Raw genomic sequence first — 27,544 nt, 5'->3', positions numbered from 1 at the left:
CATTAGAGACGTGGAAATGCAGTCCGCATATTGGCGAGAGCCCCGGGGCACGCAGTTCACGCGTGGCTGTCCCGGCAGACGACGCATGCACCAGTCGCAAGGCCAGCCGCAGGCCAGCAGTTATTCTGGGCGGACGCGTCGTTCGTCGTTATCGCAACCTGAAACGGCGGACGTATTTGCAGAGGAAAATTCTCCAAACAGAAGGAAACAGAAAACGGCGCTACCCCCACTTTCCCCGTCAACTGCGCGCCCTTACAGCTTTTTACGTTGGAAACAGTAAGCAGAGCTGCCGAAAGTAAAATACTTCTTGTGAGAGTAGCAGCGTCGCCACGATCTCTGAACACAGACGCCACGTTAAACATCGAGACCTCGACAAATCAGTGGTTGCCAGGCACAACTTCGTAACGACGTTAATCGAAACCATAAGGTAAATATCTATGAAGTGAGCATTCTAATGCGCCAACACACAGGGTGTTTTAAAAAAGGACTTTACAACTTTGATAATTCATATAAATTAATGCAAAGTACCTAGAGAGTTGATTGTACTGTCAGTTTGTAGGGAAATGCAAGTTTTGTCTCGCGTAGTTTGCTAGTGTCGAATCGCACCGTTAGGAGCGCTAGTAGCAGTTGCGTTAAAGACGTAATTTCCGTGCCAAGTACACTAAAGATCCTTCTAGTAGGCCTACAGTTTATGAGTGGCATATGCCAAACGTTTTGTAGAAAAAGGGTGCTCTGTAAGACTTGGGAAATCATCAGGTCATCTAAGCACATCTGACGACGTCGTTGAGGGAGCGAGAAAACGTTTTGTCAACAGCCCTACGAAATCGACCCGACGTGCATCTCGCGAACTGCATATCCCACATACGACTGTTTAGCGCGTGTTGAGACACCGTTTCCATTTGAAACTGTACAGACTGACGATCGTACAAGCAATAAAAGACGTAGATAAAATTTCTCGCAAGAACTTCTGTGCGGATATTTTAAATCGATTACATGAGGATTTTCTTGGATAAAATCATCTTTCCAATGAAATGAATACCCGTAGCCCCATACAGGCGTTGAAATAAGTCAACGGGGACTCGAACCCGGGATCTCCTGCTTACATGGCAGATGCTCTATCCATCTTTTTTTTCATTTTGTTCGGTATTGTTCGTTGCGTTTGGTCTGGGCGGACGTCACAAGACATCCGTTCAAGTTGATCGTTGATTCCTTTACTCAGGTTTTTTTATTACAGAGAGCGAGCTGCCCTGTGACCGAACACTGAGCTACCGTGTCGGCGATCTATTTGAGCCACCGAGGACACAGAGGAAAGTGCGACTGCAGGGACTTATCTCCGGCACGCCTCCCGTGAGACCCACATTCGCAACCTATTGTCCTGCACTATATTCATAGCGCCCCTGCCCATTATCTTCATTACTCGCGGCTTTACTGCCGATTCCCGTAAGAGTTCAGGCACTGTTTGTGCATCCGCACAGAAGACGATGGTCAAATGGCTGGTGAACCTTAACTATATACATATATGAAGGTGGTATTCGTTCTTTCGGACATGTCCTAAAGAACAGATAGCATCTTCATATATATAAAATCATCTTTTCTGACAATTCGACTTTTCACTTAAGAGGCGAGGTTAATACACATAACTGTATGACTTGGGGCAGTGAAAATCTACATCAAACATTGAAACATGATCGTGATAGCCCTAAACTGAACTTCATTTGTGCATTGAACAAGGACAAAGTGTACGGCCCCCTTTTTTCCTTGAGAGTACCGTCAACAGGATATTGTACCTGGATATGTTACAACAATTTTTGATACCACACATCGATGAGGATGACCAAGAATGAAATGTTAACTTCTTGCAAGATCGTGCACCACCCTACTACCTGGCTGATTCCGGGATTTTCTCAGTGACCACTTTCCAGATCAACGGTTTGGCTGTGATGCGCCAATTGCTTGGCCCCCAAGTTCCCCAGACCTGAACCTCTCGATTTTTTTTTATGGGAATTCATCAAGGATATCGTGTTTGTACCTCCTGAGCCAGCCTCTCTACCTGACCTTAGAGCAAGAATTTACGCCGCCTCTGAGCAAGTTACACCTGCAATATTGCAGCGAATTTGGGAAGAAATTGACTTCCGATGGGATGTGTGCAGGATAACCGACGGAAACCACATACAACATGTTTAGTTTAAGGTAAAAAGAAACTTGATGTGTTTCCCTACAAAATAACACTAAATCCAGCTCTGTATCTTCTTTCAATAAATTTATATTAATTTTAAAGTTCTAAAGTCATTTATGGAACACCCTGTATATTGCATCCCAAGTCACGTGGCTATGGAGACGGTGTAAGGTTTGACGTCAGTGCACTGCAGCGCACAACGTCGTTACACCCCGTTCAGAAGTACCACGAATTTTTCACTCGCAGTTCATAACCATCTTAACCACTTCTGTTCTACGTATAAGTGGAATGAACTTTGCTTAAAAATGTTTGATGAGATAAACGTATTGCATTTAATCGTGCCGTCAAGTGTAGTTTTTTAATAAATAATGTCGCTGCAGCATTGCCAAATGGCCTTCCTAACAACAACGTTTAAATCTTCCAAAAAACTTCGAATTTGCGGGTATGATTTTCAGCAAATTAGCGATCTAACACGTTAAGGAAATAAATTCTCCTATCATGTAGTTTCTAGTACAATATTTTTAATTTTGCACTGATTCTTAGGGAACTAAAACAGTAAACACACTGAATCATTCTTCAGTGATAAGTGCTAGTATTACAGTTTCCCATTTTGATTACGAATTTTGAAATAAGCGTACTGCTTGGAAAAGTACGAGGGTTGGAACTTTAATAGTGACAACTATTTATTTACAGCTCGTACAAAATAGATACGTGTTTCAAAGTTTTACTGACCTTCAAAGTAGTCACCAGAATTGTGTATAACCCGTTGCCAGCGATGTGGAAGTCGTAGGACACTCTTAGCAGTGCCAGTTGTGTTGACAGTTCGAGTGGCTCGGTCTATTGCCCGACAAATCTGTAGTAGTTCTAAAGCGAATGCCGTGAAGTGTTTCCTTCAGTTTAGAAATTACGAGGGCTTAAGTCGGCGGAGTGCAGTAGGCAATATAGCACTTAGCAGCCCCCTCAGTCAAACACATCAGTAACAGCTTGCACTGTACGTACTTGAGCACTGTCCTGCAAAATGATGGTCAAGTCCTGCAGAGGGTGTCATCACTTCTGTCTCTAAGCTGGTCGTAGGTTGTGTTCCAAAAATGAACAGCGTAGAGACAGAGGTGATGACACTTTGTGCAGGATCTGACCGTAATTTTGCAGGACAATGCTCAAGCTTGTACAGTGCAAGCTATTACTGTTTTGTTTGACTGATGGGTCTGCTAAGTGCTTTACCACCTACTGCACTCCCCTGACATAAGCCCTCGTGAGTTCAACTCGATTTCTAAACTGAAGGAAACATTTCACGGCATTCGCTTCAGAACTGCTACAAATTCGTCGGGTAATAGACCGCGCCGCTCGAACTGTCAACACAACTGGCACTGCTAAGAGTATCCTACAGCTTCCACATCGCTGGCAACAGATTATACACAATGCTGGTGACTACTCTGAAGGTCAGTAAAACTTTGAAACACGTATCTATTTTGTACGAGCTGTAAATAAATAGTTGCCACTATTAAAGTTCCAACCCTCGTATATAAATCTTATCGCAAGGTGAACATAGTTCGAAATATATACACTTTCAACGGATTGACTGATAGAACACTGCAGAATTTTAGGCACCACTTCTCTCTTAAATATATGGCCATTCCAATGTATAAGTAAGCCTTACAGTATTAACTTTTTATCACTGTGGCTCGATATTTTTCAGTACATGAAGTGCTTCTTATTGTTGTGACAACAGTAATCAAACCTTTGTGGTGTTTACCTACGAAACGCAATTTTTCCTCCTTTGACATTTAAGTTTCGTCTAAACAAACAACACTAAACAAATAGCGAAACATTCCAAGTTTGCTGTTGCCGACTTGCACACTACACTATGCTCACTCCATAGTCATTCCTACTTTATACCCTTAGCAGACGCTTTACAGTCAGAGAAACATGCAGGGCTGTTTGCTATCCAACGGGGTCGGTGGAGCTATTAGCATCCCCCCGTCGGAGAAGGGTTAATCACTGTTAGCATTAGCAAATTCTGCCTGAAGCACAACGGTTCACCTTAATTCGGATGACTATTAAGTGCTGTTGATGATGACGACGTAGGATGTCCTCCTTGAAGCGTGACGCGAGAAAACATCCGACAATGCAGGGTGTTTAAAAAGATTCATCTCATTTCACAACAGCATATCTTCTACACTAATGAGGAAAGATACTTCGGGTGAGTTATAACTTAAGCATCGAACCTGAAAGTTTACATTGCCGCCAGTTGTAAGTCTCGGTGCGGTTTTCATACAGAGTTTGGCATTCTACTTTCAGATTAAAGCTTTCAATGTTGGCACGAATAGTTTCAGTACATTGGTTGCTTATGCAAACCTACGGTCTCCCAGCGTGCCCACTCGAGTCGCAGAGCGTAATCAACAGTTTTTTGTAGGCAGCCTGCAGTAATCTGCTTGTCGTGCCAGCCAAGAATTCGACATTCCTGACGTGTTGTCTGGCGTAGTTTGTGGCGAATGCTCAACAGCTACAAAGCCTTCATGAAGATGGTAAACGACAAAGTGAAAACTTTGACCCCAAACGTTGGTTAGTTCTTTTGAAATAAAAAGCATTGTAGTCCTACCCATACGTTAAAATGCACCTTAAGTTTCTATTTTCATTTATGTAAATCGGATGAATCATTTTGAACACCCTGTATTTTATTCGTTCACGATGCGGTCGAAGCAGAATGTGTTCAACGATGCTACGTGTGACGTCACTGTAGGCAGATTTTTATAGTAGTGTGTGATATTTACATCGCAAGGCAATTGGCTTGCATTCTCCTACATTACGAGGAGCAGCACTGAAGTCATGTGCAGTCTTTTTAGTAGAGAGGGATCTACCCACCTCTGAGATTTCACCGAAGAAACAGCAGAGTCAATTGTAACCAGCCATTCTATTTTAGGAGTCGAGGTAATATGCCTTCCGAGGATTTGTTCCTTGCGATACTGGTATTGAAAGAACGAAGACCGAGGTAAAACGCCCCGTCGACTAGGATGTCAACAGTACAAACTCGAACTGGTGAAGAATGGGTTAGACTGTCGGCACTGTTCTAGTCAACGAAACTATTCCGGTATTTGCCTTAACCTACGTAGGAAAACTATACGTTGCTGGTAAGTTAGTACCTGGAAATATCCTGCGAAAATGGGCACGTTTACAAGCGTTGAGAGTGCGATGTACAGTCTGTTTCAGCTTTGTCTCATTTTGATCTTGTCCATGTTGAATAGCACTGAAGTGAGTCCAGCAATACTTGTTCATGTAATCATTTTTCGAGCTCTTATTGTTCTAGAAAGTGGTGCCGGAGCGTAGAAACCGATAAAATTAATATTCCTTCCTCATAGAGTCCTTCATATTTACAATTCTCATTCCCTACTAGTCTCTCCTGTAGCACTTCAGTTACATAGAATTAGCATGATGTTTGCAAACAGGGATCTAAAATTAAAATAATGTGTATATCACGATTTTAAAAATAGTTGGTTCCGCCCGGGATCGAACCGGGGACCTTCTGCGTGTAAAGCAGACGTGATAACCACTACACCACGAAACCACGTCCGCCCGTAGTGAGATAGATAAGAGTCAGACTGTATGAGCGTTCCGTTGTTATCTTGATTGCAGAGCAGCCATTGTTAGGACAAGCCTATAGATTTTTCGAAAGAGAACGACCTTGGCATCGTAGTTATTAAATGTTTGTTTTCAAGACTAATTCGCTCGGTGCCGAAGCCTGACTGTGAGAACAAGACGATTACGACAAGCAGTTACTGGTGGAGTTCCTCTTTGGAACGATGTGCCACTGTTTCAGGAAGGTCATGCTTTCTCAAAGGGCGGGCAGGCGTCACCGGTGCATTTCTCCGCGGCAGCTCGACAAGCACTTCCAGTAGCATTGCGCAGAACTAATTACGGCACTCGATAAACAAATCGTCGAGTCAAGTGGCACAGGATTTAAGATTTAGATGTTTGGTATTCGGTATGAGTGACACTGAAATCACTCTAATTTAAATTTTTTGCAGTTTTTCGAAATATTTAATGGTGAACGCTATAAGCATTCCTTCGCTTGGCTCCTAGCGTTGCACTCCCCGTAACTGTTCGCGTAAGATTGTGTTCTGGTTGAAACACCCGTAGTGTTCCTGAGCGAACGGGATATGAGTGACAGCAAGACGGATGTGGTCGTGTTTCTTCTGAAATGCACAAAAGCGTGTAATCAAAATAATAGCTGTAGCTCAACCAAGGTCACCTTGCAGGCATTTATATAAGGACCTCGGGATATACACAGTACCTTCGCCACACATATATTCACTTATGAAATTTGTTATTAATAACCCATCGCAATTCAAAAATAATAGCGATGTACTCAGCTACACCACTAGAAAAAAAGGATGAATTCCACTATTCTGGATTAAATCTGACTTTGGCACAGAAAGGGGTGAACTATGCTGCCACAAAAATCTTTGGCCATTTCCCAAATAGCATTAAAGTGTGACAGATAGCCACCCCACACTTAAAAACAAATTAAAAGAATTTTAGAATGTAAACTACTTCTATTCAGTGGACGAATTTTTAGATATGAAGTAGTAACTCTCTCCCTCCCTCTCTCGCTCTCTCTCTCTCTCTCTCTCTCTCTCTCTCTCTCTAAAAGGCCCCCGCGAGCAGGCAGAAGTGCCGCAACACGACTTGCCATGTTTGAAGTAGTGGTGGAGGGAACTGACATCGTGAATCCTGCAGGGCTGTCCATAAATTCGTAAGAGTACGAGGGGCTGGAGGACTGCACATTGCAAGGCATCACAGATATGCTCAATAATGTTCATGTCTGGGGAGAGTGTTGGCCACCGGAAGTGTTTAAACTCAGAAGAGCGTTCCTGGAGCTACTCCGTAGTAATTCTGGACGCGTGGAGTGCCGCATTGTCCTGCTGTAAATGCCGAAGTCCGTCGGAATGCCCAATGGACATGAATGGACGCAGGTGATCAGACAGGATGCTTACGTACGTGTCACATGTCAGAGTCGTATCTAAACGAATCAGGGGTCCCATATCACTACAACTGCACACACCCCACATCCTAACAGAGGCTATACCAGCCTGAACAGTCGCCTGCTGACATGCAGGGTCCACGGATTGAGGCTGTCTCCATACCCATACACGCCCGTCCGCTCGAAACAATTTGAAACGAGACTCGTCCGACCAGGCAACATGTTTCCAGCCATCAACAGTCAAATGTCGGCGTTGACGGGCCCAGGCGAGGCGTCAAGCTTTGTGTCGCGCAGTAATAAAGGGTACACGAGTGGACGTTCGGCTCCGAAAGCCCACATCGATGATGTTTCATTGAATGGTTCGCACTCTCACACTTGTTGATGGCCCACAACTGAAATCTGCAGCGATTTACAGAGGGATCCGACTTCTGTCATGTTGAACGATTCTCTTCAGTCGTCGTTGGTCCCGTACTTGAAGGATCTTTTTCCGGTCGAAGCGATGTCGAAGATCTGATGTTTTACCGGATTCCTGATATTCACAGTACACTCGTGAAATGGTCGTACGAGACAATCCGCACTTCATCTCTACCTTGAAGATGCTGTGTCCCATGGTTCGTGCGCCAACTATAACACTAAGTTCAAACTCACTTAAATCTTGATAACCTGCCATTGTAGCAGCAGTAACCGATCTAACAACTGCGCCAGTCACTTGTCTTATATAGGCGTTGTCGACTGCAGCGCCGTATCCTGCCTCTTTACATATCTCTGTATTTGAATATACACTCCTGGAAATTGAAATAAGAACACCGTGAATTCATTGTCCCAGGAAGGGGAAACTTTATTGACACATTCCTGGGGTCAGATACATCACATGATCACACTGACAGAACCACAGGCACATAGACACAGGCAACAGAGCATGCACAATGTCGGCACTAGTACAGTGTATATCCACCTTTCGCAGCAATGCAGGCTGCTATTCTCCCATGGAGACGATCGTAGAGATGCTGGATGTAGTCCTGTGGAACGGCTTGCCATGCCATTTCCACCTGGCGCCTCAGTTGGACCAGCGTTCGTGCTGGACGTGCAGACCGCGTGAGACGACGCTTCATCCAGTCCCAAACATGCTCAATGGGGGACAGATCCGGAGATCTTGCTGGCCAGGGAAGTTGACTTACACCTTCTAGAGCACGTTGGGTGGCACGGGATACATGCGGACGTGCATTGTCCTGTTGGAACAGCGAGTTCCCTTGCCGGTCTAGGAATGGTAGAACGATGGGTTCGATGACGGTTTGGATGTACCGTGCACTATTCAGTGTCCCCTCGACGATCACCAGTGGTGTACGGCCAGTGTAGGAGATCGCTCCCCACACCATGATGCCGGGTGTTGGCCCTGTGTGCCTCGGTCGTATGCAGTCCTGATTGTGGCGCTCACCTGCACGGCGCCAAACACGCATACGACCATCATTGGCACCAAGGCAGAAGCGACTCTCATCGCTGAAGACGACACGTCTCCATTCGTCCCTCCATTCACGCCTGTCGCGACACCACTGGAGGCGGGCTGCACGATGTTGGGGCGTGAGCGGAAGACGGCCTAACGGTGTGCGGGACCGTAGCCCAGCTTCATGGAGACGGTTGCGAATGGTCCTCGCCGATACCCCAGGAGCAACAGTGTCCCTAATTTGCTGGGAAGTGGCGGTGCGGTCCCCTACGGCACTGCGTAGGATCCTACGGTCTTGGCGTGCATCTGTGCGTCGCTGCGGTCCGGTCCCAGGTCGACGGGCACGTGCACCTTCCGCCGACCACTGGCGACAACATCGATGTACTGTGGAGACCTCACGCCCCACGTGTTGAGCAATTCGGCGGTACGTCCACCCGGCCTCCCGCATGCCCACTATACGCCCTCGCTCAAAGTCCGTCAACTGCACATACGGTTCACGTCCACGCTGTCACGGCATGCTACCAGCGTTAAAGACTGCGATGGAGCTCCGTATGCCACGGCAAACTGGCTGACACTGACGGCGGCGGTGCACAAATGCTGCGCAGCTAGCGCCATTCGACGGCCAACACCGCGGTTCCTGGTGTGTCCGCTGTGCCGTGCGTGTGATCATTGCTTGTACAGCCCTCTCGCAGTGTCCGGAGCAAGTATGGTGGGTCTGACACACCGGTGTCAATGTGTTCTTTTTTCCATTTCCAGGAGTGTATATATGGTGGGCCATTGATAGTGACCGGGCCAAATATCTAACGAATTAAGCACCAAACGAAAAAACTACAAAGAACGAAACTCGTCTGGCTTGAAGGGGGAAACCAGATGGCGCTATGGTTGGCCCGCTAGATGGCGCTGCCATAGGTCAAACGGATATCAACTGCGTTTGTTTTTTTTTTTTAAATAGGAACAAACGTATAAGTACGTGGTACCACGTAACATTCCGCCAGTGCGGACAGTATTTGCTTCGTGATACATTACCCGTGTTAAAATGCACCGTTTACCAATTGCGTAAAAGGTCGATATCGTCTTGATGTATGGCTATTGCGATCAAAATGCCCAACGGGCGTATGCTATGTATGCTGCTCGGTATCCTGGACGACATAATCCAAGTGTCCGGACCATTCGCCTGATAGTTACGTTATTTAAGGAAACAGGAAGTGTTCAGCCACATGTAAAACGTCAACCACGACCTGCAACAAATGATGATGCCCAAGTAGGTGTTTTAGCTGCTGTCGCGGCTAATCCGCACATCAGTAGCAGACAAATTGCGCGAGAATCGGGAATCTCAAAAACGACGGTGTTGAGAATGCTACATCAACATCGATTACACCCGTACCAGCCCGCATCTCGTGGTCGTGCGGTAGCGTTTTCGCTTCCCACGCCCGGGTTCCCGGGTTCGATTCCCGGTGGGGTCAGGGATTTTCTCTGCCTCGTGATGGCTGGGTGTTGTGTGCTGTCCTTAGGTTAGTTAGGTTTAAGTAGTTCTAAGTTCTAGGGGACTGATGACCATAGATGTTAAGTCCCATAGTGCTCAGAGCCATTTGAACCATTTTGAACACTCGTACCATATTTCTATGCACCAGGAATTGCATGACGACGACTTTGAACGTCGTGTACAGTTCTGCCACTGGGCACAATAGAAATTACGGGACGATGACAGATTTTTTGCACGCCTTCTATTTAGCGACGAAGTGTCATTCACCAACAGCGGTAACGTAAACCGGCATAATATGCACTATTGGGCAACGGAAAAACCACGATGGCTGTGAAAACTGGAACATCAACGGCCTTGGCGGGTTAATGTATGGTGCGGCATTGTGGGAGGAAGGATAATCGTCCCCCATTTTATCGATGGCAATCTAAATGGTGCAATGTATGCTGATTTCCCACGTAATGTTCCACCGATGTTACACAAGATGTTTCACTGCATGACAGAATGGCGATGTACTTCCAACGTGATGATGTCCGGCACATACCTCGCGTGCGGTTGAAGCGGTATTGAATAGCATATTTCATGACAGGCGGATTGGCCCGCACATTCGTCGGATCTGACGTCCCCGGATTCCTTTCTGTGGGGAAAGTTGAAGGATATTTGCTATCGTGATCCACCGACAACGCCTGGCAACATGCGTCAGCGCATTGTCAATGCATGTGTGAATATTACGGAAGACGAACTACTCGCTGTTGAGAGGAATGTCGTTACACGTATTGCCAAATGCATTGAGGTCGACGGACATCATTTTGAGTATTCATGTGGTATTTACTAGTAATCACACCGTAACAACATGCGTTCTCAGAAATGATAAGTTCACGAAGGTACATCTATCACATTGGAACAACAGAAAACAAATGTTCACGCGTACCTACGTTCTGTATTTTAATTTAAAAAAACCTACCTCTTACCAACTGTTCGTCTAAAATTGTGAGCCATATGTTTGTGACTATTACAGCGGCATTAATCACAAAGCGAAAAAAGTGGTCCAACTAAAACATTCATATTTCTTTACGAACTACACGAATATGTAATAAAAATGGGGGTTCCTATTTCAAAAAACGCAGTTGATTTCCGTTTGACCTATGGCAGCGCCATCTAGCGGGCCAACCATAGCGCCGTCTGGTTTCCCCCATCAACAGTATCTCAGCGTGTTCTGTCGAAGGGCTGGCTGCCCTCTCTAATAAAAAAAATAGAGTGAATGGATTAATGGTGAACCAAATCGGATGTCATAGGACGTCCGTCCCGTACAAATGCAACGAACAATAACGGGCAAAGTGGGTTGGAAGGTCAAAAATTTGCAGCTATCGTTCGGGTTTTCTCCTCCAAAAGCGTTTTTAGTTTTAAAACTTTATCGAAATGACTTTTATCGTTATTTTTATTCAGTTAACTGGTTTGAAAGTAATTTTAAAATTTTTTATTTCTCTGTCATGTCATTTTAATCAGCGTATTAACTGTTTCAATTGCTCTCATTTCTTTTTCCTGGGGTTATTTTTCAGCTTGGAATCTTTGTGCACGTCAATTTCATTATTTTTAGAAAGGCTATTTATCGGTTAAAAAACAAAGATGCAATAATCTATTCATTTTGACTGTGTAATGATGTCAAAACTGTATTTTTCGCTACAAGATACAGATTTTTTTGCATAGCAATTGTCATGTAAATATTTAAAAGATAAATTCTCATTGCACTATGCACAAAATAACGCGGATGAAGATTTAATTGAAAGATTGGATTGTAAGTAAAACTAAATTCCGGCAAATTGAGGAAATAAAATAACGGATGCAATAATAAGGAAGAAAATGTGATATGATAAAAAGGGAGAAATTATATCGTAAGCAATAAACAACAATAATTAAATGTACATGCACAAAAATAATGTCAGGAAGAAGAAAAATAGCGTAACAAAGGAATAGAAACAAAAAAATACATTTATACCAGTTAACTAATAAAAATAACGATCAAAGTCATTTAGACAAAGATTTAAGAAATGTTCAGTGTACCTGAGGAGGTTCGAGCTCACAATATTTCACAAATGCGGACCGCATGGTAACCGTTATGCTACTGCAACATTCTGGTTACTTTACTATTTTTTAAAGCTGTAGAGCATCACGTGAAATTTCAAAATATTTTTTTTGTCCGTTACTCGAAAACAATGGTCCACCAGGGTGAATGACTGCAAGGTATGATATCTGGGACCTCAACTTACATCACCCTATACATGGTGTCAAAACGTCAATCCCACCACTTGGGGGCCTCCCTTGTAAGACAAGGTCAGCCTGATTACAGCCCACACAGACGCACGGTAGTAATCAATCTTGCCGCGCTCCATACGCGAGAGGAACGAGAAGAAGCCCTAGTACGTGTTACGATGGGTCGTGCCCCCCTGATATGCACTTCACAATGGATTGCAAGGAATAAATCATATAGAAATAAATCGACAGCGCTCTACGCCTGTACCAGAACCTACAAAACAGGCAACATAGCCCCCACCGCTCGACTCGCTGAAATGTCAGAGTTATTGTAATGGAAACATAGATGACCTTTTTACTTTATTTTTATGTTGAATTATGAAAAGCTATTGTACTTGAAATCTGTACCTTAATCGAGGGTTTCTTTCTGAGCAAGCTATTCAGATCGAGGTATATTGAACCACAGAAGCTATAAATAATTATTTAATAAAAAGCTTCTTAATACAGCACGTTCTTAAAACGGATTAAGAGGGGGTAAATAATTTCTCCTAGCCCCATATAGATTCCTAACACCATTAGAGACGGTCCTGAAGATTTCTGTCTGTGAGTTTTTAATATCTATGAAAATACTTGTAGAATTGAAAAAGCAAAACTTGGTGCACATAGATAAGGTAATGAAGTGAACTTTTTATGCATCAGTTATACAATGCATGGTCTCCACGTTTTGTATTTTAAATACGAAACGCAATTTTCCCCCTTTGATATTTAAGTTTCGTCTTAACGCTAAATATAAACAAACAACACTAAACAAATCGTGAAACATTCCAAGTTTGCTGTTGCCGACTTGCACACTACACCGTGCTCACTCCATAGTCAAAAATGGCTCTGAGCACTATGGGACTCAACATCTTAGGTCATAAGTCCCCTAGAACTTAGAACTACTTAAACCTAACTAACCTAAGGACATCACACACACCCATGCCCGAGGCGGGATTCGAACCCGCGACCGTAGCAGTCCCGCGGCTCCGGACTGCAGCGCCAGAACCGCTAGACCACACTCCATAGTCATTGCTACTTTATGCCCTTAGCAGACGCTTTACAGTCAGAGAAACATGCAGGGCTGTTTGCTATCCAACGGGATCGGTGGAGCTATTGGCATCCCCTCGTCGTAGAAGTCGGGTTAATCTCTATTAGCATTAGCAAATTCTGTCTGAAGCACAACGGTTCACGATAATTCGGACGACTATTAAATTTTTATAACTACTAAAAGTTCACAAGCACAAATTTTCAGGAATATCTATATAGGGCAAGGAATCTGTAGGAGGCTAGAAGAAATTATTTTATAAAACGTGTTATATTAAGAAGATTTTCATTTAAATGATTATTTTCTGCTTTCTAATGTTGCCTGAGTGTAGAATTTTTTCATTTCATTGCAAACATTTTGATTGGATTACAACATATACATATGGTTAATTTCAAGATTATTTCAGTCTATCTCCACCTGAATCAACCAATACATTGTTTTTCCTCCGATTATCTCACCACGACTTCGAATGAAAAAATTAGAGAGACTTGAGCTCACACTGGGACTTCCCAGCAACTGTTCTAACCACGAAACATTCGCACGAGGGACAGCAAGTAGGGAAAATAGCAGTGGTACACAAAGCACCCTACGCCACATACCAGACTCGGAAACGAGTTAATATTGCATTGTCATTGAGTTGAGAGCTATGTTGAAATTTTCAAGTCTCTAAGTCATCAGAGAGTAATTGTGATAGAAAAAGTACCCTCCGCCACACATCACATAAGAAAACGAGTTAAAATTCCATTGTCATTCAGTTTTGAGCTGTGTTGAAACTTCCACGCCTCTAGCTCAATGGGAAGTTAGTTTAAAATCAATTGCAAAATTTTTTGTGGAACAAACCGACAAGAAAGCGACCTAATAAAAAGTATTAAAATGTAGCTGTGCTATTCGCTGTGCTTCATAGAAAAGTTTCTTATCGAGCCTTCAAATTGAACTCAAATGGCTCAGAGCACTATGGGACTTAACTTCTGAGGACATCAGTCCCCTAGAACTTAGAACTACTTAAACGTAACTAACCTAAGGACATCACACACATCCATGCCCGAGGCAGGATTCGAACCTGCGACAGTAGCGGTCACGCGGTTCCAAACTGTAGTGCCTAGAACCGCTCGGCCACCCCGGCCGGCAAATTGAACTCAGTTAGGATGAATTCAGGAATAGTTTCTTCGAAAAGGACTCTTCGATTTCTTTGCCTTCCTTTTTTGTTTATCTATACTTGTACTTCGTCTCTAAATTCATCGTCGACGTGACGTTAAACCTTGGTTTCCTTTCCGAAAAACACGTTAGCTCGCGAACTGTAACAGAAGGAAGCAGCGTGAATCACTTCATCCTCCCATATGATACATACAAGATTAATATTTAAATGGGAAAAGGCAGAGACTGTTTCTGAGGACATTCTGGCTGTGCTGAATCGTATGAAACGCCTGGTGACATGCGACTTCGAGCGTGTCATATAATTCAGCGTTTGTATAAATAACGGGGAGTGAAGTCGTGAACTATATGACCGTTCATTGTGAGGTGATACGCTGCCAAAAAACGATTATACAGTGTTTTACGAATCATATCGTACAGACAATCGTAAGGGTAATAGTCAACCTTGGCCATCAACTTAAAGACTGAGTAATAACTCCTAGAAAATGCACCTTGTGCTTTTTATTTCCTCTAAAGGCGTCACAACCATAAATGTACACATAACATAATCGTGATGTAACACAGGCAGACAATCCAAAACGTATGTCAGCAGTGTGAAGCAAAGGTTATTGCAAATGTTTGGTACAACTAAACTTCCTTGCAGATAAAACTGTGGGAGTCTAGGACTCGAATCACAGAACCTTATATCTTGCGGGCAAATGTTGTATCAACTAAGCTGTCCATCCACAACTCACGAGCTTTACTAATTCTGGAAACCTGTTATAATGTTTTTACAGAGAATCGCCTCGCAGTGTTAGTTCCGGTAGTTGTGTACACTATTTGTAACTAGTTACTTGTATAAACTAATTTGACTTTCTATACAATAAGGCGGTTTCTGGAGCATGATCCACAGAACATGTAAATAACTAGTTTCTTAAGAAACAACAATTTCCATATCAACAGAATAGCCCGTACAGAATCGAATACTCAGAAATAAATAAATAAATAAAATCCGAAGTGTGAACAAGTAGCTGATACCCGAGGTCAGAGCAATAAGCGAACAGCGACACTGATAAGCGATGAGCTGGCTTCCCCTGCGAGCTGCCAACAGGAACACGCTCAAGTAGACTGCTCCAACACACCGTGGCGATTTCGACTTGACCAAATTGTCTTACATGGCAACATATTCTGCATTTCAATTTGCCCAAAGTACACACATCAAAAAAAGTTGTGCATCACCGCGGTTCTCAGAACCCCTGAAGATAGACGTTAACTGTGGATATTGTATCACAGACACAGCCCCTTTGACTGTTCAGAGATGTCACTAAACCCGCCTAAAGGTTTAAACAACCACACATGAGCAGCGCCTATTAGACGGAGGGGGTCCGACAGCCGATCAGTTCCAGTCATTCCACCAGGAAAGGGGTACACGGCTCGTGTTGTCTGTAGTTCAACCATGCCTAGATGGTCAATACCGCGGTTCGATCGCGTCCGCATTGTTACTTTGTGCCAGGAAGGGCTCTCAACAAGGGAAGTGTCTAGGCGTCTCGGAGTGAACCAAAGCGATGTTGTTCGGACATGGAAAAGATACAGAGAGACAGGAACTGTCGATGACATGCCTCGCTCAGGCCACCCAAGGGCTACTACTGCAGTGGACGACCGCTACCTACAGACTATGACTCGGAGGAACCCTGACTGTAACGCCATCATGTTTAATAAAGGTTTTCGTGCAGCCACAGGACGTCGTGTTACGACTCACACTGTGCCCAATAGGCTGCATGATGCGCAGCTTCACTCCCGACTTCCATGGCGAGATCCATCTTTGCAACCACGACACTTGCAGTGCGGTACAGATGTACCCAGCAACATGCCGAATGGACCGCTCAGGATTGGCATCACGTTCTCTTCACCGATGAGTGTCGCATATGCCTTCAACCAGACAATCGTCGGAGACGTGTTTGGAGGCAAGCCGGTTAGGCTGAACGCCTTAGACACAATGTCCAGCGAGTGGAGCAAGGTTGAGGTTATCGGGTGTTTTGGGATGGCATTATGTGTGGCCGACGTACCACCGATGGTGGTCATGGAGGCGCCGTAACGGCTGTACGAAACGTGAATGCCATCCTCCGACTGATAGTGCAACCATATCGGCAGCATATTGGCAAGGCATTCTTCTTCATGGACGACAATTCGCGCCCCCATCGTGCACATCCTGTTAATGGCTTCCTTAAGAATAACGACATCGCTCGACTAGAGTGGCCATCATGTTCTCCAGACATGAATCCTATCGAGCATGCCTGGGATAGACTGAAAAGGGCTGTTTATGGACGACGTGACCCACCAACCACTCTGAGGGATCTACGCCGAATCGCCGTTAAGGAGTGGGACAATCTGGACCAACAGTGCCTTGACGACGTTTTTAATAACCTTTGTCGCTGCTGACACCCCGCAGACTTTTCAACCCTTCTCTAAGGACATTGTGGGTCTGCATCACCGTCAAACGTGGTGACACGTCTTCTGTGACGCAATTTTTGCTCTCGTGTACAAGTTGGAAGAACTACTTCGGACCGTTGAAAACCACTCGACAAAAATGAACGTGATTTGGAGCAGCAAAGGGTGCTTATGCCTTTCAGTCCTCCTGCTTCGCTCCCTGTTGTGAAGTGTGGAGTGATTACGGGAAAGGGGGGGGGGGAGGAGGGAGGGGGTGACACTTACACATTGCGTGATTTAAGCTGCAAAGTGTCCCTCAAAGACTCAGCGGGTTGGTTACACACCCACTGGCACCTACTCACCTTTATTGGCAAGAATTTTAAAACTATATCTTTACAGAGAGAACTTGTAAAGTATTTCCTATGCACCTGCAGGCAGGCAACTAGACTCGGTCTCAATAAAGTTATGCGGCTACCACCGAGAGAGTTGCAAAAATGGAATGCCCCCCCCCCCTTCTCCCCATCCCCATGATTACGCCACAGGAGAGCGCGAAACAGGGGGGCTGAGAAAGCACAAGCATGCTTTGCTGCTTCGGATCACGTTCCAATTTCTTCGAATGATCTTGAACGATCCCTAGTTGCTTCATCCTACATACGAGAGCAAAAATTGTGGTCACTCTCCACGTCAGTGGGTTCGACCACTTTCAATGATGATGCTGTCCCAGTGTTCTTAAAGAGATGTTGAAACGTCCGGTGATATTAGCTGTGTTATAGGTTGTCATGAACGTCAACTTTATACCCATCTCCCTGAGAACTGTTGTTTTTGGCCGTGAAATGCGTGGGAACTACACCCCAAGGAAAGGGGTGGTTTCATTCACAAGCTTCATGACTCCCCCTGAGGCCATGTCGTATCGCCTCTGAGATCTTTTACTCGGCACCCACAAGGAAACTACGTCATTTCAACACTGGGTGTCACTATTCTGACGTCCATTGTGAGTTGGGCAGAATTGTGGTGAAATCTGGTGCCAATGTGGCATCATTAACCTACCTTACGTGTCACCCAAACTTGTGAGCTCTGGCCTTTTTTTTTTTTTTTTTTTTTTTCCTTGTGTCTACAGCTTGCTGTCTGAAACAATACCGAGCCCGAGGGTGAAGTCGCAGGGCGCGAAGCTAGAGGAAATTTATAGGCACCTTTGAACCAAATTTCAAACTTAAACGTCGAAGTGGGAGGCAAGAAGGGGTTTCAATTCTTTATTTGTGTTGAGCAGCTTAGCATACTGTTCTATTCCGGTTTCAGAATATACAGTATATCTTTTTTTTATTATTACTAGGTCTTTTTCTTATTACAATTGCCAATTCCTACCACCTTCCCCCGTATCGAAGCGAATCAGGAGCCCGCTGCTAGCAGATACGTCGTCGATGCCTTCCACGGTCTGATACTGGATAGGAAATAAACCTAAAATGCCGACGTCCTGTTAATATCTATCTCGCGTACAAACTGGGGTAATTTTCCCTTAATTTACATCGCCTGCGATTACGAAGTCTGTGCTACACAGCTCGGTTGTCTCAGCACAGAGTGAAGTACGGAGGAGACAGTGTTACAGTATGCGATGTTAGTATCTGGTCCCTTTGTTGCGCTTTAGAAAATGCTAAATGCGGAAGAATATGAACACATTTTACAGCATCGTGTACTCCATACAGCAGAAGAGAGAATTATTTCCTGTAGCAGCATGACTACACACCGTGTTATAAAGCAACATTTGTGGGGAAGTGCTTTGTGGACAGTAATATTGCTGAAATGGAGCGGCCTGTCTAGAGTGCCAACCTCGACCCAGTGAAACCCCTGTGTGGCGGGTTAGAATGTCGACTTCGCTCCAGACCCTAGCGTTCAGCATCACTGCATTCTCTGGTTTCGGCTCTTGAGGAAAAATAGGGCACCATTCGTCCACAGACATTGAGACTCCCCACTGCAGTGTGTTATCGTCCGAAGAGCGAGCTTCCAAACCAAGTTAGGTACCTAGCAACGCAACAAGAAGAAAAGATAATCGCAGAAGCCGCATCAACGAGTCAGCAGCCCCGGCCACAAACTTTTCGTTACACCCCTCAACCGCTCTTCTACACTACTGGCCATTAAAATTGCTACACCAAGAAGAAATGCAGATGATAAACGGGTATTCATTGGACAAATATACTATAGTAGAACTGACATGTGATTACATTTTCATGCAATTTGGGTGCATAGATCCTGAGAAATCAGTACCCAGAACAACCACCTCTGGCCGTGGCGTGTACAGGTACACCTGCCCATGCAGCTTCAACACGATACCACAGTTCATCAAGAGTAGTGACTGGCGTATTGTGACGAGCCAGTTGCTCGGCCACCATTGACCAGACGTTTTCAATTGGTGAGAGATCTGGACAGTGTGCTGGCCAGGACAGCAGTCGAACATTTTCTGTATCCGGATAGGCCCGTACAGAACCTGCAACATGCGGTCGTGCATTATCCCGCTGAAATGTAGGGTTTCGCAGGGATCCAATGAAGGGTAGAGCCACGGGTCGTAACACATTTGAAACGTAAGTGCCGTCAATGCGAACAAGAGGTGACCGAGACGTGTAACCAATGGCACCCCATACCATCATGCCGGGTGATACGCCAGTATGGCGATGACGAATACACGCTTCCAACGTGCGTTCACCGCGATGTCGCCAAACACGGATGCGACCATCACGATGCTGTAAACAGAACCTGGATTCATCCGAAAAAATGACGTTTCGCCATTCGTGCACAAGGATTCGGTGTTGAGTACACCATCGCAGGCGCTCCTCTCTGTGTTGCAGCGTCAAGGGTAACCGCAGCCATGGTCTCCGAGCTGATAGTCAATGCTGCTGCAAACGTCGTCGAACTGTTCGTGCAGATGGTTGTTGTCTTGCAAACGTCCCCATCTGTTGACTCAGGGATCGAGACGTGGCTGCACGATCCGTTACAGCCATGCGGATAAGATGCCTGTCATCTCGACTGCTAGTGATACGAGGCCGTTGGGATCCAGCATGGCGTTCCGTATTACCCTCCTGAACCCACCGATTCCATATTCAGCTAACAGTCATTGGATCCCGATCAACGCGAGCAGCAATGTCGCGATACGATAAACCGCAATGGCGATAGGCTACAATCCGACCTTTATCAAAGTCGGAAACGTGATGGTACGCATTTCTCCTCCTTACACGAGGCATCACAACAACGTTTCAGCAGGCAACGCCGGTCAACTGCTGTTTGTGTATGAGAAATTGGTTGGAAACTTTCCTCATATCAGCACGTTGTAGGTGTCGCCACCGGTGCCAACCTTGTGTGAATGCTCTGAAAAGCTAATCATTTGCACATCACAGCACTTTCTTCCTGTCTGTTAAATTTCGCGTTTGTAGCACGTTATCTTCGTGGTGTAGCAATTTTAATGGCGAGCATTGTAGTTCTAAGTCTAGGGGACTGATGCCCTCAGATATTAAGACCATAGTGCTTAGAGCTACAGCTGTGTGCTCCGGCCGGCACGCGGGATATCGGACAGGTTTGGGCGACCTTGTTGCAGTGCTGACAGGCGACTCGTCGAACGACTCAACTTGCTTTTGTTCACTGCCAGGTCTCCAGATACATTTTGCAAACACCTATGAATATCCGCGATGCTCTGGTTTTCCGCCAACAGAGACTGAATGACAGCTCTCTGCTTGGAACATACCTCCTTTACAGGTACCGTTTTCAAGGCTACGTTAGCGCCGCCAATCATAGGATCCTTATGAAACTATATGGCCTGAACGGGAATATTCCACAATGTCCCACAGCAAATTTCGCATTTTTTCGACCGAAATTGGCCGAGAAAAGAAATTGTGCTGCACTGCACCCTTCGTACAACCATCGGTACGATTAAAGCAGACAGTATCGTTATACCAAGACAAACTTCGAGAGTCCTTTCTTTGAACACCGTAATGTTTTGTGCACTGTTGTATTTCGTCGTTGTTGCGATGTTGCTAAGGCAGTCCGCGCGCCTTTGTCGTGTTGTCCCGCGCAGCTCGTCGCGACCTTGACTGCGGCCGACGGGGTCATCGCCCCGCCCCTCCTGACCTGCGCCACGCGGCGCTGCGTGAGGCAGGTCAGGGCGCTGCGGCGAGGCGTGGAGGGGGGCGGCCGACCTCTCCTTGGCGCGCTGCGGCTGTGACGTCATCTGCGCGCAGCGCCGCTTCTGCTGAATAGAGACATGGGCGCGGCTGCCCGCTGCACCTGACATTCACAAAAACAGCGTCGTAGAACACGATTTATCGCACTCTGTTTTCAGAGTCTCGCGTCTCAATCGGTAAAAAGGGGACTCTTACAGGACCGCTTTGTTGTCCGTTTTCCCGTCCGTATGTCCCACTGTTGCGGACTATTCCTCTCAGGAACAGGAAAGCGTATCAAGTTGACATTTATATTGACATTTGGCAGTGTAAAAAATAAAAAAAAATTAAGTTTCTAAGTCAATGCAATAATAAGATGCGGCCATTTATGTCACACATATTGATAGTTGCGAACTCATTCATCAAATCCTGTGCCGCGCGGGATTAGCCGAGCGGTCTAGGACGCTGCAGTCATGGACTGTGGGGCTAGTCCCGGCGGATGTTCGAGTCCTCACTCGGGCATGGTTGTGTGTGTTTGTCCTTAGGGTAATTTAGGTTAAGTAGTGCGTAAGCTTAGGGACTGATGACCTTAGCAGTTAAGTCCCATAAGATTTCACACACATTTGAACATTTCAAAACCTATAGGGTACTTCCCGTTGACATGAAACTCGAGAAGAACCAAGGTATCACAGAAAAACTTTTAAAACAGTTAATTTGTAATTATATCATAGGAAAAATATATTTTGTCACCTTTTATTTGTTTATCTGTCTGTGTGTTGAGACCATTCTCTCAGGATCTGGGAAGCGTATCAATTTAAATTTATTAAAGTGTACGGGCCCTTGGTGGTGCAAAACATTTAAGCTTCTAAATCAACGCAATAAAAAGATACGCCCATTTATGTCACATATTTTGATACTCGCAAAGACACTCGTCAAAATCTATAGGGTTCTTCGTCTTGACCTAGAATCAAGAAATTTGGCAAGAAGCAAGGTTTCACAGAACAAGTAAAGGAAAAAAAATCAATAAATTTTAATCTGTAACTATATCACAAAAACTATTTTTTGCCATTAGAAAGCAATATTTTATCTGCAGATTCTAAAAATACCCCCAAAAATTTTGGTTGTACCTAAAATCTAAGAATGCTACAAATAATTCAATACCTTCTCTTGCTGACAGTACGGGTAATGTAACTGATGATGATAAACAGAAGGCCGACATTCTAAACCTAGCTTTCAAAACCTCGTTTACGATAGAGGACTGCAGCACCATTCCCACTTTCGATTATCGAACAAACGAAAGGATGGCTGACATAGTATTTAGTGTATCTAGGATTGTAAAACAGTTAAGATCGTTAGACGCCAGAAAGGCATCTGGCCCTGACGGTATCCCCGTAAGATTTTATGTTGACTATGCTTCACATATAGCACCATTCTTATCAGTTGTCTATCAGAGATCATTGGAACGGCGGAAAGTTCCCCAGGACTGGAAGAAGGCCCAGGTCATAGCAATCTATAAAAAGGGTAGAAAATCGGATGCACATAATTACCTGCCAATTTCACTGACATCGATTTGTTGTAGAATCATGGAACATATTTTGTGTTCAGACGTAATGACCTTTCTAGACTCTGAGGAGCTCATCTGCAGAAACCAGCACGGTTTTAGGAAACAGCGGTCATGCGATGCATGATATACAACAGGCTCTATATAGACACCGGCTCCTAGGTTGATGCCATATTTCTCGACTTTCGAAAGGCGTTCGACTCAGTTCCGCACTGTCGCTTGCTACAAAAAGTGCGCGCTTACGGTCCATCAAATGACATTTGCGATTGGATAGAAAGTTTTCTAACAGACAGTGAGCAGTATGTCGTCATGAACGGGGTAACTTCAACAGAAACAAGAGTAACTTCAGGTGTGCCCCAGGGCAGCGTAATAGGTCCTCTGCTTTTCAAGATTTACATAAACGATCTGGTTGATGGTATTGACAGCGGCGTTAAACTATTGGCCGATGATGCTGTAGTCTACAGGAAAGTAGTATCACACTAAAGTTGTGAACAAATCAATGAGGATTTGCAGAAAATAAATGCGTGGCGTAATGACTGGCACTTATCTCTCAATATTAGTAAGTGTAACCTGCTGCGTATAGCAAGGCGAAAATCCCCATTAATCTATGAGTACAAAATAAATGATCAGTCTTTGGAAGCGGTAACATCAGTCAAGTATCTGGGTGTGACTATTCGAAATGATCTCAAATGGAATGGTCAGATTACACAAGTAACGGGTAAGGCGAACTCTAGATTGCGGTTTATTGGTAGAATTCTGAAGCGATGCAGTCCTTCAACAAAGGAAATAGCTTACAATGCGTTAGTTCGTCCAGTCTTAGAGTACTGTTCGTCTGTATGGGACCCTTACCAGTTGGGTCTGATTCAAGAGATTGAGAAGGTCCAAAGAAAAGCGGTAAGATTCGTGACTGGTACATTCAGCCGTCGGGAGAGCGTTATAAATCTCATAGAAAGTTTGAAGTGGGACACACTTCCAGATAGACGGCGCGCAAAACGGAAGGGGCTGCTCGCTAAATTCCGAAATCCAATTTTCTTCGGGAATGTAGAGCATATATTATTACCACCAACTTTCAAATCGCGTAATGATCATCATTCAAAGATAAGGGAAATAAGAGCTCGTACTGAGGCGTTCAGACAGTCGTTTTTCCCTCACGCGATCCGCGAGTGGAACAGAGGGGGGGGGGGGGGGGAATGTGACTTTGGCGCGAATTGTGCCCTCCGCCACACACTGCTTGGTGGCTAGAGGAGTATATACCGGGAGGTCAAAAAGTCAGTATAAATTTGAAAACTGAATAAATCACGGAATAATGTAGATAGAGAGGTACAAATTGACACACATGCTTGGAATGACATGAGGTTTTATTAGAACCAAAAGAAATACAAACGTTCAAAAAATGTCCGACAGATGGCGCTTCATCTGATCAGAATAGCAATAATTAGCATAACAAAGTAAGACAAAGCAAAGATGATGTTCTTTACAGGAAATGCTCAATATGTCCACCATCATTCCTCAACAATAGCTGTAGTCGAGGAATAATGTTGTGAACAGCACTTTAAAGCATGTCCGGAGTTATGGTGAGGCATTGGCGTCGGATGTTGTGTTTCAGCATCCCTAGAGATGTCGGTCGATCACGATACACTTGCGACTTCAGGTAACCCCAAAGCCAATAATCGCACGGACTGAGGTCTGGGGACCTGGGAGGCCAAGCATGATGAAAGTGGCGGCTGAGCACACGATTATCACTAAACGACGCGCGCAAGAGATCTTTCACGCGTCTAGGGGTACTTTTTTTTTTTGCTTCTATTAAAACCCCATGTCATTACAAGCATGTGTGTTAATTTGTACCTCTCTATCTACATTATTCCGTGGTTTATTAAGTTTCCAAATTTATACTGACTTTTTGATCACCCGGTATGTAGATGTAGTAGAACTTCCATTTCATTCATCATCCGTCAAATGCGCAATAGAAACAAATTACTGCCTGCAAACATAAAATGCAAGTTGTATTTCATTAAATTTTCTCTCTCTACATACACTCACGCTCAGAAAAAACAGAACACGTTGAACGATTAAAGATATGACTTTAAAGCATGTCCGGAGTTATGGTGAGGCATTGGCGTCGGATGTTGTCTTTCAGCATCCCTAGAGATGTCGGTCGATCACGATACACTTGCGACTTCAGGTAACCCCAAAGCCAATAATCGCACGGACTGAGGTCTGGGGACCTGGGAGGCCAAGCATGATGAAAGTGGCGGCTGAGCACACGATTATCACTAAACGACGCGCGCAAGAGATCTTTCACGCGTCTAGGGGTACTTTTTTTTTTGCTTCTATTAAAACCCCATGTCATTACAAGCATGTGTGTTAATTTGTACCTCTCTATCTACATTATTCCGTGGTTTATTAAGTTTCCAAATTTATACTGACTTTTTGATCACCCGGTATGTAGATGTAGTAGAACTTCCATTTCATTCATCATCCGTCAAATGCGCAATAGAAACAAATTACTGCCTGCAAACATAAAATGCAAGTTGTATTTCATTAAATTTTCTCTCTCTACATACACTCACGCTCAGAAAAAACAGAACACGTTGAACGATTAAAGATATGACTTTAAAGCATGTCCGGAGTTATGGTGAGGCATTGGCGTCGGATGTTGTCTTTCAGCATCCCTAGAGATGTCGGTCGATCACGATACACTTGCGACTTCAGGTAACCCCAAAGCCAATAATCGCACGGACTGAGGTCTGGGGACCTGGGAGGCCAAGCATGATGAAAGTGGCGGCTGAGCACACGATTATCACTAAACGACGCGCGCAAGAGATCTTTCACGCGTCTAGGGGTACTTTTTTTTTTGCTTCTATTAAAACCCCATGTCATTACAAGCATGTGTGTTAATTTGTACCTCTCTATCTACATTATTCCGTGGTTTATTAAGTTTCCAAATTTATACTGACTTTTTGATCACCCGGTATGTAGATGTAGATGTAGTAGAACTTCCATTTCATTCATCATCCGTCAAATGCGCAATAGAAACAAATTACTGCCTGCAAACATAAAATGCAAGTTGTATTTCATTAAATTTTCTCTCTCTACATACACTCACGCTCAGAAAAAACAGAACACGTTGAACGATTAAAGATATGACGTTCATATTCACAGGACTTGTACGTCAGTATGTTCTGCATAAATATTAGCATTTGAACCACGTCGGCCTACATGTTCAAGCTAAACATCTATATCGAAGTACAACACCATCTACCGGTAAAATGTACCTGTGGCTCTCGTTGTCGATATAAACCGAATGTAATGGTTCCGTGTGGCTTGAGCAGACATGCAGGGTGCCTCGCGGGCGTTTGGGCGAACCGTACCATCAAAACAGTGAGTTGGAAAGAGGGCGCATTATCGCTACGAGAGAACGTGATGCATCCATCCGGGAAATTGCTGCTCGTTTGGGGTGAAGTGTTTCGGCAGTGCAACAGGCGTGTGAAGAATGGTTGTCGCACTACCCAGATCCTCCGCTCCCCCACCCGAGAAGGTTGACACCTCATCCGAAAGGCATTGCAGGCCAGATTTGCGTCCTCCTCGGCTCTAGCACAAGAGTGGAACGGTGTAAAACCTCGTACACTACGAGGGGTAACAGTCCGTCGCTGTTCATTACGGCATGGGTTACGTGCGTGTCGTCACTTCTCGACTAACTTTGACGGATGTGCAGAAACATGCTAGACCGCAATGGTGTATGGAACGAAGTCACTGGTGACAGGAATGGCATTAGATAGCGTTTTCGGTTTGTTTGGAAATGATGGCTGAATTTTGGTTTGCTGCAGACAGAGGGAGCGGCATCACAGTGACTCCATTCGCACAGAGCTAACCCAAGGCCTTACGGTGCTGCATACAATCACAACTCACAGTTTGTGAGTGTTCAGGGCATTCTGACGGGTATGACTTACGTGAATGACATGCTGCGATCTGCAGCCACACTCTTTCTGTACTACGTACATCCCAGACTCAATTTTTCAGCAAGACAACACACAACCATATGTTGTTACATGCCGCGCGGGATTAGCCGAGCGGTCTGAGGCGCTGCAGTCACGGACTGGGCGGCTGGTCCCGGCGGAGGTTCGAGTCCTCCCTCGGGCATGGGTGTGTGTGTTTGTCCTCAGGATAATTTACGTTAAGTAGTGTGTAAGCTTAGGGACTGATGACCTTAGCAGTCAAGTCCCATAAGATTTCACACACATTTGAACATTTGTTGTTACGTGAGCACGTGCCTTCTTGGTCAGCCTTTTGCCCTAGTCCGCCATATCATGAGTCCTGTCGCTAATTGGAAATGTGTGGGATGTGGTGTAACAACAGGTGCAGCGCTGTGACCCAATGCCAACCACCACAGATGAACTTTGGAACTGGGTGAGTGCAGCGTGGATGGCAGTACCACGGGACGCCATTCGCGCCTTGTACTCGTCGATGCCATCACGCATGGAACAAGCCATCAGGGCCCATGGCGGACGCTGTGCCTGCTAGGCACCACGACACTTACTGAACCGAGGTGTCTGAAGTGCTAATCATTTCCGCAGAACATACTAATGTACATATCCTGTCAATATGAACTTGCTATCTCTAGTCGTTCAAGTGTTCTGTTTTTTTCTGAACATGAGTGTAAATAAACTTTAGACCCCTGCTCGCTTCTACTTGTATTTCCAGGCCAGTCTCAGGACCTTCTGTGGAGCATTTGATACGGTCTGGAAGTCTTGGTACCGAATTCTTGCCAGTATCGATATCCATAACAGGCAAAAATCTTTTAGATTCTCAGTTCCAGTGATATATGAACTGTCTGTTTTGATAACTAAGTTTGTACGGAACCTTCAATGCACAAGTCA

At 44.8% G+C, this 27,544-nt stretch overlaps 1 protein-coding gene and 1 non-coding gene across 4 annotated transcripts in view; both read right to left on the bottom strand.

Moving 5' to 3' along the window:
* Positions 1 to 27,544, bottom strand: part of LOC126260823 (juvenile hormone esterase-like) — a 553,778-nt gene that overhangs the window by 452,594 nt on the left and 73,640 nt on the right. The gene's annotated exons all lie outside the window — the stretch shown is intronic.
* Trnav-uac (transfer RNA valine (anticodon UAC)) lies at positions 5,666 to 5,738 on the bottom strand. Its single transcript has one exon. It is a non-coding gene; the product is annotated as a tRNA-Val (tRNA).

Source organism: Schistocerca nitens, chromosome 5 (assembly GCF_023898315.1).
Source record: "Schistocerca nitens isolate TAMUIC-IGC-003100 chromosome 5, iqSchNite1.1, whole genome shotgun sequence".
Lineage (NCBI taxonomy): Eukaryota > Metazoa > Arthropoda > Insecta > Orthoptera > Acrididae > Schistocerca > Schistocerca nitens.
Note: the sequence above shows the minus strand (reverse complement) of the source record. Positions and strands in the feature narration are given on the sequence as shown.